General features: G+C 47.9%; 1 protein-coding gene across 1 annotated transcript in view; it reads right to left on the bottom strand.

The window, feature by feature from the left end:
• JCAD (junctional cadherin 5 associated) overlaps window positions 1-9,153 on the bottom strand; it is a 64,156-nt gene extending 55,003 nt beyond the window's left edge. The window contains exon 1 of the mRNA XM_074574370.1: window positions 8,449-9,153. The gene's annotated coding sequence lies outside the window, so the exon portion shown is untranslated. The remainder of the gene's footprint in view (window positions 1-8,448) is intronic.
• Between the last annotated feature and the right edge of the window lie 1,359 nt (window positions 9,154-10,512).

Here is a 10,512-nt window from a genome sequence, read left to right on the forward strand (position 1 = left end):
AGGCAATAAATTAAAAAAAAAAAAAAAAAGAGTTAAGAACTTTATTCTGGAAATATTCTTTCAGACACATTCACCGTCAAAGGTCTACACCAGATGCTGTGAATAAAGAACGGGAGGAAATTAAAAGGAGGGAATTGACCCTGACCCTGAGACGAGGTGGCTGGGTGAATGTCAGCTGGATGAAGGCTCCACATACCCACGCAGCGAAAAATGTGCCTCCTCTGAACAGAGCAAAGTAATGAAGTATTGCTTTGAAATTATTGAACTGTGATACTACATCCACGTTGCTAACGATGGCCTTGTCTGATGGAGAGAAAAGCACAAGGAGGTCTTCCCAATTCAGACTGGAAAAAGGAAAAGGATGTCTGAGGCAGACTTTCCACATATTGCATTCACCATGGAAGGAAAGTAAAACTCAATGCCCTCCTGATGTTCAAAACTGTTTCTGCAATCATCTTCAGCCACCAGAAAAGGCTAATTGATCCCCCAGCTTCACCAACAGCATTTGCTCTTGAAAGGATATATCTTTTCATTTAGTCTGTTCGAATTTACACTTAGAACAAGAAGGATCTTAAGCAAAACGCAGCCTGCCGCTTCCTCCCAAGAGACCCTCCGGAGATGCACTGCACTTAGAAAAGTAAGTGAAGGTTTCAAGGGGACCAGAGGGATAGCAGGCTGATGGCACCACTCTCAGTCTCCATGGAAATGTGCCTTGATGTAATTAATGATAAAAAAACGGGACAAGAATAAAAATGATTCAGAGAAGCTCTGGTACTTCTCCCCTGTTTAGGTCCCGTGATTAAACCCACATAGAGCCTAGAATGGGGAGATGAGGTTCAATTATAGCTAAGAATAACAAATTATCTCCTTTGCACTTCTTTTGCTGATGAGTAATCCAATTCCTACCCAAAGTAATGTTGACTATGGAGATTTTGCCAATATCTGATTCATAAAGTTGCTGGAAGAGTGTGGGATTAGAAATGCAGAAGAAGGACAGTAGCTCTGTACCACTTATTCTTAAACACTGATAATTTCGGGCAAACTTTTTAACAGGTAACAAGAACACAACCAAATACTTCAGTGAAAGTCCACCTTTAGCTAAAATGAAATACAAATGGCCTGCTAAGTGAAGGGTTTGAATCTTCTCTTTTATGTACAATATAAATATCTTTTTACTTTGCATGATGAGGATTTGAGGACTTCAACCAAAGAGTTCAGAGCATGTTTTATGTGTCTTGAAGGTTGTTTGCTCAGAAAATACCCAGAACTGCAGGTTCTGAAGTTATAATTTGAACACTATTGAAAGGCATCAGCAGCCTCAGCCTCACACCCCCGGCCGTTGAGAGTCACAGGGGGTTGGCATCCCCGTGTTTCCAGCCCCAGCCGTTGTGTGTGGGTACCATTAGGAAGAGACGTCTCTCTGCAGCTTTCCTGTGTCTGAAAGGAACGTATTCCTGGAAGTTACGGGGTTGTTGAGTTCCTGGGACAGAAACAATATGACTGCTGAAACTCTGCCTTGCAACTCTGGGAGATGCTGGCACGATTTGAGGGCTGGGTGTGCGAGCCAGGCACCGGCTTTCTGGGCGACGGGAGCTGCAACGCCGGCAGAAGGAGATGGTGGCCCACAGCGCGGCGGTGAGGTGGGAAAGCAGTTCAAATACATTTAAAAAAAAAAAAAAAGGCTGGGGTCTTTTATGAAAGGCAGTCTTGTACAGCAATTTATAAAGAGCTCAAGGGATGTTATTGTTTAAATAAATATTTAAGGGAGATTCCTCTCAATTTAAACAGAGCGAGCTGTAGCATGTGGAAAGCAGCAGCGTTTGATTACATACATGCAAGAGGCCAAAGCAAACCGTTATGAACAAAGGTGGCGGAGGAGGAGGAAGAAAATTCATTTGATTCTGTTTCTCTGAGACAGTCTATTGACACCACCTTTTCTGCTTAGTGCCAGAGTGCAGCAGGGGTCCAAGCCCTGGCAGTCCCAGCAGCGGATGTGCCAGGCAAGAAAGCCATTCGGCAAGCCCCGGTGGTGTTTTGTCGGATGAGATGGCTGGGGATAGAATCTAGCGCAGGTAAAACCCTGCCCGGACTAGTGGCCTGACATGCAGCAGCAGGACTGCGTGCCCGAGGAGAAGGGGACAAAGGTGGGTATGGCTGACCATGTGTGGCCCATCTTGTGTGTTGGCCCGTCTTTGACAGGTGCACAATCACAGCCTTGATACCAGAGGGCTGCGCGTTGCAGCACGGGTTCACCTTAAAACCCGTCTTGGTTTGGTTGTTACAGAGCTGGAGTGGCCTTGTGGGGTGAGCTCGGCACAGCCAAAGCTCAACGCCGTGCGCTGTCAGAGGCTTGATACAAGGAGGTGCTTTCTGTCCTGCAGGTAGAATATGCCAAAGGCCTAAACATCCAACCGGCGGCAGCAGAAAAGACGAGAAAACAAGAGAAATTCACAGCTGAGGGACAAGACATCTAAATAAAAGTGAAAACATGCTAAAAGGCCATAAGCAGTTAAAAAACCCTCAGTGAGTTTGAGGTTATTAGGAACTTCCATATGTCATGTCTCATACATAGATTTGGACTATGGGATTCATAAAGGTGCTATAAATGAATTGACAGAAAAGGACTTAGGGGAACCCATGACACTTGCCTCAGGGTGGGAAATCTGAATTTATGTCTGGGTAGGGGTTTCCCAAATGGTCTTCACTCTAGTGCAAAAGGCTGAAATGCTCATCTTCCTCACCTTCTTTTGAAAAAGGTAAGGCCTTTGCCTTATCGGAAATAAGCTTTTCTTCTCTGATATAACTGTGTGTTCACTCTCCTTCTGAATTTAAGTCACAAGCCAATAGAGCACCAAATAAATCACTTTTCCAAAGCCACTTTTCCTGAAACTGGAGGATTCTGTAAAGGTCATGCAGCCCAGATGACACATATTTCATGGATGTATCTGAAGACATGGCAGATCCACTGTACAAAGTAGGACATGATTTACTGTTTGGATTATCAAGATGGTTGATACAAGAATAGTCAGCCAGGGCTGTATCTTGGTAGGAGGCAAAATCTGTGCACCCATTCATGAACAAACTTCTTTGATATTTCACCCTATCCCATGTCACCGGACAGCAGAATAATACGAAGAGAAATCTTTATCTGTGGTGCAACTGCAGGAAGGTAGCAAGCTTCTCTCGGGGCTGGGATCAACCTCGTTCTCTCCAGCCACGGGATCTGGGGACCTCAATGTTACTGTACAACCATCTTCAGATACCCAAGGCCCTGGCACGGCTCAGGACAGAAGACCTGGCCCACACCATCTGTGGAGACACGGGAGTCTGCAGAGCAGGTCAAGGCAAATCATTTGGAAAAGAAAGCATTAATTTCCAAGACAAAATAGTTCCTGATTCATGACTGTTTGGAAACAAATGAGAAATAAGAATTACAAAAAAAGCCCCATTTTGTTCTTTGAGGAACCACAGAATTAACTGCTTGTACATTAGTTTCCAGCAAGTACTAAGTCCCAAGGCACAGTGCTGTGATTGTTGAACTAGTCATGTCACACATACTGGTTTAATTTAGACGAAAACAGTAGGAAGAGTATGATGGGATATAGCCAGTAGCTAGCTGGGAATAAAGGTGGGATAGCAGCAGGGTCTTAGTCTCAAGTATGTCAAGCAATTCATCAAGCAGTGATGGTTTTGCGTTAGCACCCATGAGGTGACCTCACTTTTTCCCTGGGCTGTGTGCAGTGAAAGGAACCGTCTGGACCAGCCAGGATTGCAGATTAGGGGACAGCAGCTCTTCCAGAGCTGTACAAGAAACCTTAAACACAGACCTGACTGCTTCATTCGTGATGTTGCTCCCCACTTGTAATCATCACATCAAAGTGGTAACAGCAACGGCTTCCTGGATTTATTTCTTTTGTGGCAACTTCCACAAGGACATCCCCAATAAATATCTCCAGTCCTTGGACTGTCAGTCTCCACTCCGCCCATCCACTCTCATCCAGCATCAAAGTTTAGGGCACTGTTTGCCACAACGTCCAGGCAAGCACTTTCTTGTTTTCTTCCATGATACTTGGGGCAGCTGCCCATAAGCATCCACCACTCCTTTTCCTTTTCTGTTTCAGTTCTCCAGTGAATCCCTGCTTAAAACTCCTCCTTGTGATGTCCTTGACAAAGGTGAGACTGTTGGTTTGCAGTGAGCAGTGCCTGTCATGCTGGCCAACGCTATCTCACAGCTTCTTAGCACTCCTTCATCTCTTGGTAGCTGTCTGTAGGTGGCTCTGGTCTTCTCACATTGTCAGCTCCTGTGGAGCAGTGGCTATTCTTCTGGTCTTTATTTCTACACTGTCTCACACAGCTGAGGGTGCATGGGGCTTCCAGGAGCTAATGAGGATTATGAAGTTTCACTGCCTGGCTTTGTGGAAGAAGAGCCATATGGGATGCTCCATAGCCTGTAGCCATAAAAGAAGTGAAGGAAACCACCTCTCCCTGCCGCTCCATCAGGAGCAGAAACAAGCCGACCGCAGCTCCCTACCTTTCAATGTGGAAATCACGTCAAGTGGCAAAATGGAAACCCTGACATTTCACCATCTGTCTGCGAATGCTGCATATGTGTTGCATACAAAAATAGGCTATGAGAATACTGTTAAAACTGAAAAACCCATGAGGCAAGAGATGCCAGAATTAGGCCTTGTGCTACGTGTTATGATACACTTGTTAATTAGATGATCGCACAGTATTTTGCCAGAGGTCTCAGCTTTATCCCATGGTACAGGATGGACTGTCTTCACTGGAGAAGATGTTATACAGAATTTTGTTTTTTCCTTAGTGTTTTTTCCTTTTTCCTTTCCTCTCCTAAGACCAAGCCTAGCCTGTGGTCCTAGGCTTTATTTACTACCCAAGTTCTCCTCTGAATAAAAATGACTGACTTTCCCACACTGGGCAAATTGCAGTGGCCCACCTGCCTGTAGTATCCGGGTACTTCACAAGTGTCTCTGAGCTCTAGTACCTCTGTCAGAGGTGTGGTGGTGCTTTAGACACTTGAACAAAATGGAAACAGAGGGAAGACAAGTAATACAAGCAACCAGCTTGATCACATCAGGCACCAATTTATCAGTGGTCTGGCTTGGTCACCCATCCCAGCTGTCACCCACCACTGTCACCTTCCCTACAGGAAGACCCATGCCCACATCCACCCTTGCAGGCTTCACAGGTCCCGCAGCCCAGTGCTTCAAGGTCATGAGCTGAGACCAAGGGGTGGCCAACAGCCATAGCTGGGGACGGGGCTATTCAAGGGTGTTCAGTGTCAGGTGGCACTGGACATGCTAGGGGCAGACCTCCCATCAACTCCTACCCCAGGAGTGGTCATTCAGTGGTGGGGTCTCATGGCATGTGCAGACAGGGGAGCACACCCCACAGCTGCTGACTGCGGACTGGGGAAAGCCTCAGTGCAACCCAGCACAAAAGACCCTGCAGGGAGAGCAGGGCTGAAGCCAGTTCTGCCAGACAGTGCTCTTCTTCCCAAGAAGGGACCATGGATGGAGCAGCTCTGGTTTCACATCAGGCTCTGGCATGTTGAGACTCTCCCTATGGCTCACACCTTGACACAGATCTCTCTGCCACACACCCAAGCCCTCCAAGCCCCTGGCTCCTCACTTGCACCATGTAGTCCCCATCTCAGTCTCATGCCATCCTTCAGTTTATCACCCCTTTAGTACCAGACCTTCCATTAGTCCAGCATCGCCAGGGTCCCTGGCCCCTGGCTGTGCAGGAAAGGTGTCAGGAGTGCCGTTCCCTGCCTGCCTTTCCATTGCCAAACCACTCTGCCCTAAGCAGCATTGCAGGGAGAGCCCAGGCTCATCCTGCTCCTAGGACTGGGGATGGCTTTTGGGCTGCAGAGGGGGGACACAGGTATCCTGGTCCCTGCAGAGCTGTGGGGAGGCAGCAGGAGCAGCGGGAACTTGGTAGCACCAACTGGGTGCACAGGAGCACTGGGGTCGGCACTGGGAGCTGCCAGGATGCTGGGCTGAGCTCGCTCACGTGGGAAGAAATCTCAGCAGTTTTTCACTACTCAGCCCCAGCACATCCCTAATAAGTTGCTATTTTTTCCCTTCAAAGCCTATCACTAAGCCAAATTGGAGCATATTTACAAAGTAAAAAAAAATAGAAAAATCACAGTCCTGACCCAAAGCTGCCAAATTTCAGATCTCTACTCCAAAGCACAGAGGGATAAGAACTATCCAAGGAAAGGATCACCAGGTTCCCCCCTCCTGTTTCTTCCTTTCTTTTTTTTCCAGTTGGACAACAATGCGTTTTTCCCTATGCTCATTCTTGGAAATGGCTGGACAGTTTTGGCTGAAATTTTCCAGAAAAGAACTTAGCCCGAGGCAGATAATCAAGTTGGAAGAACTCAGTCTGAACGGTTCAAGTCTGGTAAAGTTATAAGCAACTGTGAATGTGGTCTTATAGCAGGACACATACGAGTAACCTTAATCATAGAAGCTGCATGCAATCCCACCTTTGATGCATTCAAAGTTATAATAGCTAATGATGCTGTTCCATTCAGACGCATCTTATCACGATTCAGATATGTCACCAGGAAGAAAGCTTTACTCAGTCATCCCACTGAGCCTTCCCACACCCCTTCCTACTCGAGCAGCTCTTCCCATCTAACAACTGGTGGTACAAAAAAACCCACAGTTCCCTCGCCTCCAATATTTGCATTTGAGCTTCTGCGTCTTGGATAGAGGCAGCTGATGCTAAAATGGGATTGCTCTCTGAACTAATGTATTCAAAATTAATAAAAGAAATAAAGCAACACACTCCTCTGGCAGGTTCCCATGCATATTTTCCATAAAAGTTCATTTTTCCACATGAACAAATTGTGAGTATGTGGGGGATTTGCACTGAATCTTGATACGGAGCTTAGAATTCTTGGCACTGCTTGGGACATTAAAATGACATCAGCTCTGCTTTCTATATTGAAGTTTTATAGTTGCTGCCTGACCCCATTGCTTTGTTCTGCGCATATTCTCTCTCCTGCGAGCTGCCTCTCTGCCACGGTGTGAGAGCATCATGACAAGCTGTGTGTTTGTAGTACTTCTAGCCCTGCCCGCCTCTCCCTGTGCCGGGCACCCGAGTGATAAAGCTGCATTTCTTCCCCCAGGACAAAGCAGCATTGTGGGTTCAAGGGACGAGGGCACCTTTGCCAGCCGAGAGGCTCCCCGACAGCGTGGCAGCTCTGTGCTGAGGGACCTGGCGTGCCGAGCAGGGTCCCCCTCTTTTCTCTGGAGGAGCAGGGGAGTGGAGTGCGCGCTGCTGGGGTGACAGGGTGACAGGGACCAGGGGAGGTCAGTTCTTGCAGGCAGGACACTGTGAAACCACCCTGCCTTGCTCAGGGAAGGGAAGGCGGGAGTGCAAAGAAGGGGAAGAGAAAAGGGATCATCCCTAGGTGGGAGACAGGACTTTCTCCAGCACTGGCAAGGTAGCACCTGGAGCAGCGTTTGTTCAGCGCCGCCTTGGCGGATGGAAAGCACAGGTGCCCCCCCAACACACACTCTCCCGCATGCCAAGGGAAGCGGCAGGCAGTGGCAGCACTTTTTAAAATTAAAACACAAGATCTGAGTAACAGTGTTTCTGTGTCATCCAGCAGCATGAGCCACTGTGTTTGAACACCATGGGGCAGGAGGATTTGGTACCCCGGCTCCCCCGTGAATCGCGATGCGGGGAGAAGCGGGAGTGTCGGGGCAGGGAGAGTTAACAGAGTCCCGGCACTGGGAGTACAGCTCCACAGGCATTAGCACGGACATCACACTTGTTTCCTGGATTTCAAATAAAAGAAGGTTTCAAGGAAAAGATGATGCTTTCCTACATCCCCTGTGACTTGGAAAGCAGTAAGAGCAAATAAAGACAGTTAATTATCTGGCACGCCACATCCAAACATTTCTGAGAGCACTGCTCTGCCGTTACTGTAAGAGTCACGCTGGAAGAGCATTAGCATATACTCTGTAAACAGACCCAGTGCCATCCTCCAGCACAGCCCCAGCCTCCCGCAGCGGGATTACAGCAGCTGGACAAACCCAGCAGGGACTATACCTGACAGTCAACAAAATGCCAGCTTTGCTTTACTCTTCCTTGATCGCAATAGTACCTGGGTTTGTTATTGCCTACATTGCCTACGTGCTCAGCCTCTCTAGCGAGTGACGGAGAATCACTGCTGCGTGCTTCTCTGTGCCAGATTATCATTTTATCATTTCATCATTTCACTGCTGTATGGAAATAGCCACAAAACCAGATTAACAGTTAAAGATTGTGAAGCCATTTGCCAAATGCTTCTTGTTCTATAAGCAACAACATTTTTACAATTGCATTTGCAACAGCAGTTTTGCAATCCCATTTATACTCCCCTTTACAAGCCCATGCAGCCGTATACGGAACGCAGAAAATCCTTACCTTGCGTGCCCAGAGGAGAGAGCCTGGTTTCCTCTCATGGATCAGAAGCAGGATGAAAAACAAACCCGAGAAAGCCCCTTGAACAGGCTCATCTGCTGAGAGTTGTCTAAATCCCAAGCCTGCTCCCGCTAGCAGCTCTAAGTTTGTGCTCTGAATAGAGGCTGTGTTATTTTAACCACAGGATTTCTAGTCATGGGGGAGGAGAGATGGATTAAGTACGTTTGCAATCTAATGCTTCACATTTACCTCAGCTGAAATGAACTACTTTAAGCCTGATGTAAATAAGTACTGCTAAGATATAAATTTCAAGAGCCCACTAACCAATTATGCTTAAACTAACAGGCTAAATAACTGTGGAAAATTCCAGAGGAATAAGATAACATACTTTTGTGTTCTTTCCTAAATAAAAGGCATGTGTGGAATTTCACGCTAGATACTACGACAAGTGAGCGGCAGCAGACGAACTGTTCAAACCAACCTATGTAAGGTGCTGTACCTCGTAAAACAAAATTCCCAACACCTGTTAGCGTGGATTTCAGCAGGCATCCCAGCAATGTGGGGGTTTGTGGCGTGTAAAAAGTACAGATATGAGGGATTTGAATCTAATATTTCAAAAGAGCAAATAAAGCTCTTTAAGGTAAGAAGGCAAGATTTTAAAAGGCCACGAGGTCTGTAGTTCTGCGGGAGCACAGACGTTATCCCGCTGCACAAGTGCCGCCTCCAACAGGGATATAAGCTTGATACACTCCCTGCAGCTCGGGGATTGCTACGGAGGTTGTTAAACGCAGAAAAAATATTGTGCCCAGGACACTGGTTTGGGTTTTTTGTTGTTTAATCCAGCTCAAACTCTGCCTTCATTTCCTGGATTGTAACACTTTGGTGCCGCAGCTGCTGCGGTTGCAAAGCATGGCTCCAGTCCAGGCTTCCAGGGCCACCTCACAGCTGATGGAAAAGAGATCTATTCACTTTGTGTGAGGTACAATTTGTAAATAAAATCCATTCTTAAACTTTGGGCTGAACGGAGGAAAACAATTTGGAGGCAAAACACTAGAGGAAAGGGGATAAATCCAAATTTGTCTTTGACAGCAGAGGCTTCAGGAACACAAGTTTAATTCCGTTTTGAATAAAACCTGGGTCTATAAATAACATTATCGTACACTTACATAACCCTCTTCATCCCAAAGCGTTCCCGGGTGCTTTGCAGATGCAATCATCTTGTCTGAAAACCGCCGGCGGACCTCCCGCCCCGGAGAGGAGGGTGGTGCCGTCCGGCAGTGCTGGGCAGGAGGGAGGCAGCCGAGCATCCCGCCGCAGCTCGGCCGGCTCCCCTCCTTCCGCAGGGACTGGCAGCCGGCCCCGGACTCACAGACAGGGCCCTGCTCGTGGGATGCTGGCCAGGAGCATGGGGCATCAGCTTCTTGGGTCACCCGGGTACTGGAGCCGGCTCTGATGTACAGGTCTGGTGTCTTTAACCACCAGCAGTAGTTACGAGCGGTTCCCAGAACAGACTGGGGCATCTCCGGAGATGTCAGCCTACTTCCCAGAGCTCAGGCTGAGCTGGCTGAGCTCCCCCCGATGCCTGGCTCAGCCTGGCTCAGCTGGGCTCAACTGAGCTTGGGTTTTTGCAGGGAAGGCAACTTGGATCCCAAGCGTCTGTGCCACCAGCCAGGCAAGGATGTGCACCCGAGCTAGAAGGAAAATGTCCCCAAACCTCCCACCAACATGCCTCTGGTCCGTCAACCACTTTCTCCTTCCACCAACAAAGCGGCTTGCTCCACCCCATCTGGCTCTCTTTGGCATTGCTGTAATCACCATAAGATCAACCCCACTGATGTTTCGGGGATCTTATCAACGCTTACAAATACCTAAAGGGTGGGTGTCAGGAGGATGGGGCCAGGCTCTTTTCAGTGGTGCCCGGGGACAGGACAAGAGGTAATGGGCACAAACTTGAGCATAGGAAATGCCACCTAAACATGAGGAGGAACTTTTTTACTTTGAGGATGGCAGAGCACTGGGACAGGCTGCCCAGAGAGGTGGTGGAGTCTCCAACTCTGGAGACATTCA

This window comes from Larus michahellis, chromosome 2 (assembly GCF_964199755.1).
Source record: "Larus michahellis chromosome 2, bLarMic1.1, whole genome shotgun sequence".
Lineage (NCBI taxonomy): Eukaryota > Metazoa > Chordata > Aves > Charadriiformes > Laridae > Larus > Larus michahellis.